The sequence below is a fragment of the Athalia rosae genome, chromosome 4, assembly GCF_917208135.1.
Source record: "Athalia rosae chromosome 4, iyAthRosa1.1, whole genome shotgun sequence".
NCBI classification, from domain to species: Eukaryota; Metazoa; Arthropoda; class Insecta; order Hymenoptera; family Athaliidae; genus Athalia; species Athalia rosae.
This window is the reverse complement of record NC_064029.1, coordinates 9,149,660-9,157,412: the sequence shown is the minus strand read 5'-3', so window position 1 is coordinate 9,157,412 and position 7,753 is coordinate 9,149,660. Positions and strand designations below refer to the sequence as shown.

The 7,753-nt window shown below is 39.1% G+C and overlaps 1 non-coding gene across 1 annotated transcript; it reads left to right on the top strand.

The window, feature by feature from the left end:
• The first annotated feature begins 7,574 nt into the window (after positions 1-7,574).
• Positions 7,575-7,693, top strand: Trnal-caa. The gene is made up of 2 exons: positions 7,575-7,612; positions 7,649-7,693. It is a non-coding gene; the product is annotated as a tRNA-Leu (tRNA).
• The last annotated feature ends 60 nt before the right edge of the window (positions 7,694-7,753 follow it).

The following is a 7,753-nucleotide window of genomic DNA, read 5'->3' as shown; positions in this document are numbered from 1 at the left end:
TGCAGGTTTTCCGTCTTGGATTCGACGGCCGTTCAGCTCCGGCGACAGGAGCAGCGACATCAGGAGCGACATCAGTAACGAGTCAGGTTCCTCACAGCGACGATGGAGAGAGAGAACGGTGAGCAATCTTTCTTACAAAATTTAGTAGAATATTGTTCAAATCAATTGCGCGAACGTTTCTATATGTATTTTGATTACGCGCCCCAACTATTCACACTAAAAACAGTATTCATAAATAGAGTCGCCCGGATTCTGAACTATCCTTCAGAATTCTGAGAGATGACTACTCGAGTGAATTACGCGTTTCATTCTGTTTTTCAGAATTCTGGGATAATTAATTAAATCTATCTGACTGATACAAATTAGATATCTTTAGCTATTATTCTTAATCAACTTTTTATGCAAAATCTTTCTGATTTGTTCTGGCCGTGAATGAAATACTTTTCAACTTGCTCGAACGTCTTTTTTCCGTTGTATGTAGTTTCATTACGTTTTCTATTATGAGCTTCGCTAAAGAACGTATTGCAAATGCACTCAATGCAGCTCCTGAAAAATTCCTCAGGATTGTCGGGATGATTTGACAATGGTTCGCTCAATTTCTTTTTTTAATGGAATATAAAAAGATTTATTGATCTTATTCGTGGATACAAAAAGAATATAGGTATACGTGATACGTATAAGTGATTGTTATATCGTGATTTGAATTGTGCATGTGATATTTCTTTTTCTTTCTGGAAGATGACGATTGGGCGATGGAACCAAATCAGGACATCAACGAGTCACTCCAAAGATCGACTCCTCTTTATCTTATTCCAGTAGAGCCATGGATCTGCAACGCAAGAGACGTTCAACTTCTTTTTTTGCAGAGGTACGTTTCATTTAATTGTATCTCTTTCAAGAATCCCTCGTATAATCCAACATCTAGCGTTTTGGTATATGAATTGCACCCCCTTAGAAAAGATTTTCCAAATCGTCCTCATAGAATCAGATCACCCAGTATTACTCAATGAACTTGGTAAATTCATGCACCCCATAATATAATTCATCAGACACGCCAATAAGGCAAGACATTATTTATTATCACATAACTTGGTACAATTTATTATAATTCAAACGTCTTATATACTTATATACTGAATCAAAGAACATAAGTTATACATTAATTTACATGATAGGTCATACATTAAGTCATGTACTGCGTTAACTAATTATTTATTTGTTATTTGTGATATAGGTCGCAGTTCCTCCAACATCATTGCCCGGACTCCCCCTGTTCATGAACAGGGGGAGTCCACCGTCCCCTGGGACAGCGCGGCCTCCCACCGCCCCCGGGGTCTCAGGGGACCCAGTCCCCGAGGACATGTCTTCGGGGATGCGGTATCCCCGCTGGAGGGGATGCCATATCCCGAGGGACATGTCCTCGGGAACTGGTCTTCGGGGACGTAAGTTCCCCTAGGGACACGTCCCCGGAGATGCGGTATCCCCGCTGTAGGGGATGCCGTGTCTTTGGGGGCGTGGCCTTAGGGGAATACGCGTCCTCGAAAATCCCGGGAAAAGGAGGTCCCAAGCGGTCACTCGTTTTCTTGATTTCTCTAGAGAAACGAAAAACAAAGTGTCCGCTTGAGGCCTCCTTTTCCCGGGATTTTCGAGGACGCGTATTCCCCTAAGGCCACGCCCCCAAAGACACGGCATCCCCTGCAGCGGGGATACCGCATCTCCGGGGACGTGTCCCTAGAGGAACTTGCGTCCCCGAAGACCAGTTCCCGAGGACATGTCCCTCGGGATATGACATCCCCTCCAGCGGGGATACCGCATCCCCGAAGACATATCCTCGGGGACTGGGTCCCCTGGGACCCCGGGGGCGGTGGGAGGCCGCGCAGTCCCAGGGGACGGTGGACTCCCCCTGACGAACAGGGGGAGTCCGGGCAAACAGCAGCTACGGCGGCAGCATCTCCGAGTACCTAAAACATACGAGAAGTACATTAATAATGATGTAATATAAGAATACGTTATCGCCAATATTATATTTTATGTCAATATCTTAAATATATGTTATATTATATCATATGTTAATATATTACTGCCAATGTGATGTTATAATGTACTGCATTGAATATATTTTTATTATACACTAACTTTTAACATACTGACTGGTGCTTATTGCATACCTGTGAACGAATTGTGCGATGCCATGTAACTCCTGCCCTTCGAGGTTGGAAGTTGAATGAGTATTGCGACGAATTAGCCACTGTGGCGACTGATTGGAAGCCTGAAAAAAAATGTTACATAAGAAATAAAGTAAGATTGTAGACCTGAACCTAAAATATATGAATAAATTAATTTGTTCAAAATACAACAGCGGAGATTATTTCTAAACCTCAGAAGAATTCCCGAATTCTATAGATAGACGAATTATAGTCTTCGATCAGGAGTGCCACGATCCCGCAGTTAAGAACATTATGATTGAATATAAGTACTCAATCAAGAGTTCATAAATGTGTAATTAATTAAACCCAATTGTTCGAATTTTCAACGACAAAGGATATTCTCAGCATAAAGTTACGGCGCTAACTTTCTCGATTCTGTAAACGAGTGAATTTGAACACCAGATCCAGATTCCAGAGATTGCAATATATGAATAATCTCCTTCCCTTCGAAAAAAAATGGTGAGCCTCTAGCCATATATTTTTCTCGGAATCTGATACTGATAAATTAATCAACAGTTCAGAATACTATCATAATAATTAATTGTTTGATTGCTAGAACAGTCTGCAATCATATAGACGCGACGATGGCTTCACATGTGATTTTATAGAAATCATGCGTGAATTGATAATTCAATAAATTAATAAATGGATGAATAACCAAAAAACTGGATGAATGGATAAATGAACAAATAAATTGGAGAGCATCGAAATCATACCAATTCATGAGTTTCTTGATTAAATAATTAATTGATTATTTATTGAATAAATACGAATGAATAAATGAATGAATGCTTTCGAAATACCACTGAATTGTTGAATAGTTTGAAATACCAATAACAATAATTAATTGTTTGGTTACTAAAACAGTCTGCAATCATAAAAGCGACGATTACTTTACATCGAGAGTACATAGGTATCATGTATGGATTTTTATTTCAATAAATAAATGAATGGATGGATGAATGAATGAATGAATGAACACATGAATTTAGAAGGATCGTGATCATGCCAAATAATGATTAATAATTATTGATTGTCATGATTACGATACTTCTAAATTTATGTGTTCATCTATTTCTTTATTCATTTATTTAGTTGGTGAACTATTTATTTATTCATCCGCACACCGCTCACGGCAATCGTGTACGCTTGCAATTAGACATGCCCAGCGACGTACGACGAGCGCGTAAAGTAGAAAACCATAACTACGCAAAGGTGACATCACGACGATCCGTGTCGTCACGTCTTTCGCACGGACAGAGCGATCTTCGCGAGTCGTCGAGTAAAGCTAGCAATAAATCTCATACAGATACCCTTGATTCTGAACTATTCATATCGATGACTTTGCAATAACTTGTGCAATTTCAGGGAAACAATTATTTGGCTCGCAGATTCGGATTGCTGACTATGAGATCAGAACATTTGAGGATAACGTGGCAAACTCTTCAGAAACGACTCTGGATTCTGCTATAAGATTTTGAGTGATACCCTAAGCTACAGGCTTGGAGTGTTTTTGCGGTCTAAGATAGAGTATTTGTTCGAATGACTCCAGGACGCTTTCTTTACTTTAAAATGCGTAACGAACACGCAGCCGTCAATTAAATTGAGCTGGCAATGAATCCCGTCGAGATATCTTTGATTTTTCACAATTCAGATCGATAAATTCGCGATAACTTGTTCAATCTCGGAGATGGAATTTCCTGGCTTGGAGATTCGGGTTTCTGATACCGAAATACAACGAAATAGCGTGGGAAACTGTTCAACAAAAATTCCTAATTGTGATCTCAGATTTCGGAAAGTATCTCAGGCTTTTTTTCGAGGCAAAAGGTAAAGTTCCACAGAATGGCATAATACTACCATAGATATATTGAACTCTATGATACTACTAGTACGCTCATGGAATGCATTTCGACTCAAGGGATGCAATTCAGACAGACCGCTTCTGATCTCATTTCAAGTTAACGAATACTAAATAACAATTATTTCTTACCTTCCTACGAATTTCGCAGCACAGCGTAGGTCTAGGTTGAACCGTCTCGCGAAGAACCGGGCAACTCCGACGCCTGTCAAGGGTAAATCTGAAATGCGAAAAGATTTTGTCAGAAACCAAGTGAAATTGTTAAACCAAACTGCGAATATATCAATAAAGTCGTTCGTGAAATGTCAAATTCAAACACATGTCAAAACTATTTCAAAATCAATCAGAATATTGTTAATTAAGTATATGAATATAGAAACACGGAAATGTGTAATGAACTAGGTATATTTGTTCGGAATTCCAACGATAAAAGATATTTCTGCAGCGCAAAATCGTGACCTTCATGCTCCCTCAATCAAAAATACGAGGAATACAATTGTAAATAATCAAAGTTTTCCGGTTTGCGAAAAGATATCAATCTCTCCCACCATCGAGTTTAAACGTTACTCAAAATCTATCGAAATTCTGTTTTCCTACCTCAAATTCATTGAGACGAATTGCGAACCGATCGGGAGCATCGACACATGATGGTCACGATACAAAGACATTGCTCACCACTGCTTGTGGAAAGATTTCCGAGTAACGGAATTCACGAAACTCCCAATGATATAGGTCTTTCTGTAGCTACTGATTGTTAGGCACTTTTTCAAAATATGTAGATCAAACTAAACACTATACTTCTCGAGTTACTACTCAATCAAGACTGGACACGGGACTCAACACGTAAAGGATTCGTGCGATCTTTCTTTTTGGTACGTTTGAAACGCGACCGGAAAAACTTTATCAAAACAGAGGAGTATGGCGCAGCAGTAACTGCGTACCTTTATATCTATGTGCGTACTAATCCTTACCCCGTTTTATCTCTCTCTTTCTCCTCTCTAGCTCCTTCCTTCTCTTTTCCGAGGATGTCGCGCTACCACCGATGTCGCTCCGGATGACCACGTCGCTTCGGCTGCTACGGCCATACTGCCGTTCCTTCGGAAAAGAAGGATCTATGTACGAGATGCTCCGATGACCGAATACCGAATTGCACGTTCGCAATCGACTTTTTCCATGAAAAACTGAACGAGGGTTTCAAGAGCTTGATTTTCATTTTTTTTTTAAGTTTTCTGCAATCTTTTTCCCTGCCGTTATTGCATCTCTTGCAAAAAAGACGAATTTTCGAAGTGTGGCGTTGTCTTCAAACTATCGGGTTTAGGAAAAAATGTGAGATTAAAAGTTGCACGGGTTTACACTAGAATGGCCGGAATTTTTTTAGAAGTTTTCGCGCAGTTGTTATTCTTCTTGTTTTGCTAGTCGGGACTTTGATGATTGATGGGGCCCTCGGTGTGGCTCCATTTGAGAATGATGGGGTTCAGGACAATTTATTGAGAAACAAGAATTTGTTCATCATTTCAATTTTGATTAATTATGATTTATTCCCCGGATTCTTTGCTACAAATTATTGTAACAATTCTTACATAATTTTTTGGAATATGAATTATAACACAATTTATCCGGTTGAGCTCGGAGGGTTATCGTCAGTTGAGTTGCTGAGTACCAAGAGCTTTCAGGCTCAAGACAATTAAAATTCAGTTAATAGAAATGAAATAGTCTTCGAAGTCTGTCGCCCCATCTATACCAGTTTTTCATCGGAAGAAAATCGCCTTAGCGCCGGCCAGAGCATATATTTGATCGATGTATTTATTCCCTGAAGACAATGCCAGAGGTGGCCTTTTCGACGAAAATGAAACGAAAGACTTGCAGATTGACTGTCCTTCGAGCGATTCTTTGATGTTTCAGGGTGTGAAAACACCAAAGACTATAGTCTCTGCACATTTTTCGGGTGATTCTGACGAAATTTCAGTCGTAAACACACCACTCAGATCATAAATAATACAAACGTGTGTCTATTACAGTCGAAGATGAGAAAATTAGACTTTTAAGCACTACATAAAAAAGCGGTGCGGTTCCGCTGCCAAATATTTTTCCACGAAAGGAGATGAATCTGGACGTCGTGCAACGATTCTCAATACTGGCTATATATAGCGGATGATGTGAATCCTGGTGTAGTTCATATATGTATAAATAAATGAACCCATACACGCACGTATAATATCTCACATGCCGCTCATCTCCCATCTGTCTCTTCTCTGACAATATTGCATTATGGATAGCGGTGCAGTGATTTACCACCGTGCATTTTGAAGTCATGCTGCTAGTAGTAAAATATTGAGATTATAATATTTGTTTGATATTTTATGAATACCTCGACTGGTACTATTACTGCGAAGAAAAGTGCAGTAAAAAGAATGTCGGGATAATAGGACTGTCAATAACTCCGCGCAAAAGTGAACACTGTATTGGAAAAAATTTCTATTATAGTTAAGATTGTCATCACTATACTTTCCTCTGTATATTGGTTTTTTTATATTCATAAGCAATACGCGTAAGTGCAGCTCAATACACACGTCACATCGGGAACAGTGCTTTTCATTCCATTGAACTATTATACAATTCTCCATTGGGCTTTTCTTGAAAATAAGGTGCACCGACCCCGGGGTCTAACGAGACTTTGTTTTAGGCAAGATTCTAGAAGCCGCGACAAAAATAATTCCGGTACCGGTAATCGAACCCGAGCCTCCTGGGTGAAAGCCAGGTATCCTAGCCACTAGACCATACGGGATATGGATGAAGTGATTTAAAGAAAAGTTTTATTCTTTACAGAATTATGCACACAAAGTTGCTATCGTAGTACCTCATATTCGCATTATCCGCAAACTAAATAGGTAAACAAAAGTCTTGATCAAATTAAAATATTCTATTCGTTAGAGCGCGTTATAAAGAATCATGACATTGTTACCTTTGAAATTGATGGTACCTGACGTACGAATCTTTTGACTGCGATTCCTTTCAAATTGGTCAATCAGGTTTCCCGACGAACAATGAGAATTCTAACAATACTGAAGTGCCAAGATCGACAGAGAATAGATTACGGTAGTGTAAACAAAGGAATGAAATTCATTATACTAAATTGAAAACTCTCATTTCAAAATGTTTGTATCTTGGTTTTCAAAAAAATATTTAGTTTCAATCGCAGCATCCAACATTTCTTGAGTGATGAATATCCTCAGAACAACTTACAATTAAACCTTAAGTAACTTAATATTCGATTGTTATCAGGTGATAAATCTATCGTAAAAACGTTAATGTATTGGATAAATTATTAAATGACCAGCGATGCGTGATGGCTAATTTCCGTAATAATTCAGCAATGGTAAAAAATTTGGATTTGCAAAACCATTGCACCTTTCAATTTCGCCTTTGCAGGCTGCTGAGGGCATCAGGTGAATAAAGGTGAATGGTTAAAAATTCTATATGATTTATTATTTGAAAACACTTTTCAAGATGTCAGGATGGCCGAGCGGTCTAAGGCGCCAGACTCAAGGTTCACACCTTCTCAGCACAGCTGAGTTTGAGAGGCTTCTGGTCCTCTCTGAGGGCGTGGGTTCGAATCCCACTTCTGACAAACTTTTTTATTCTGTCTAGAACACGAAAGAAAGAATATAATACAATCTCCATATAACTG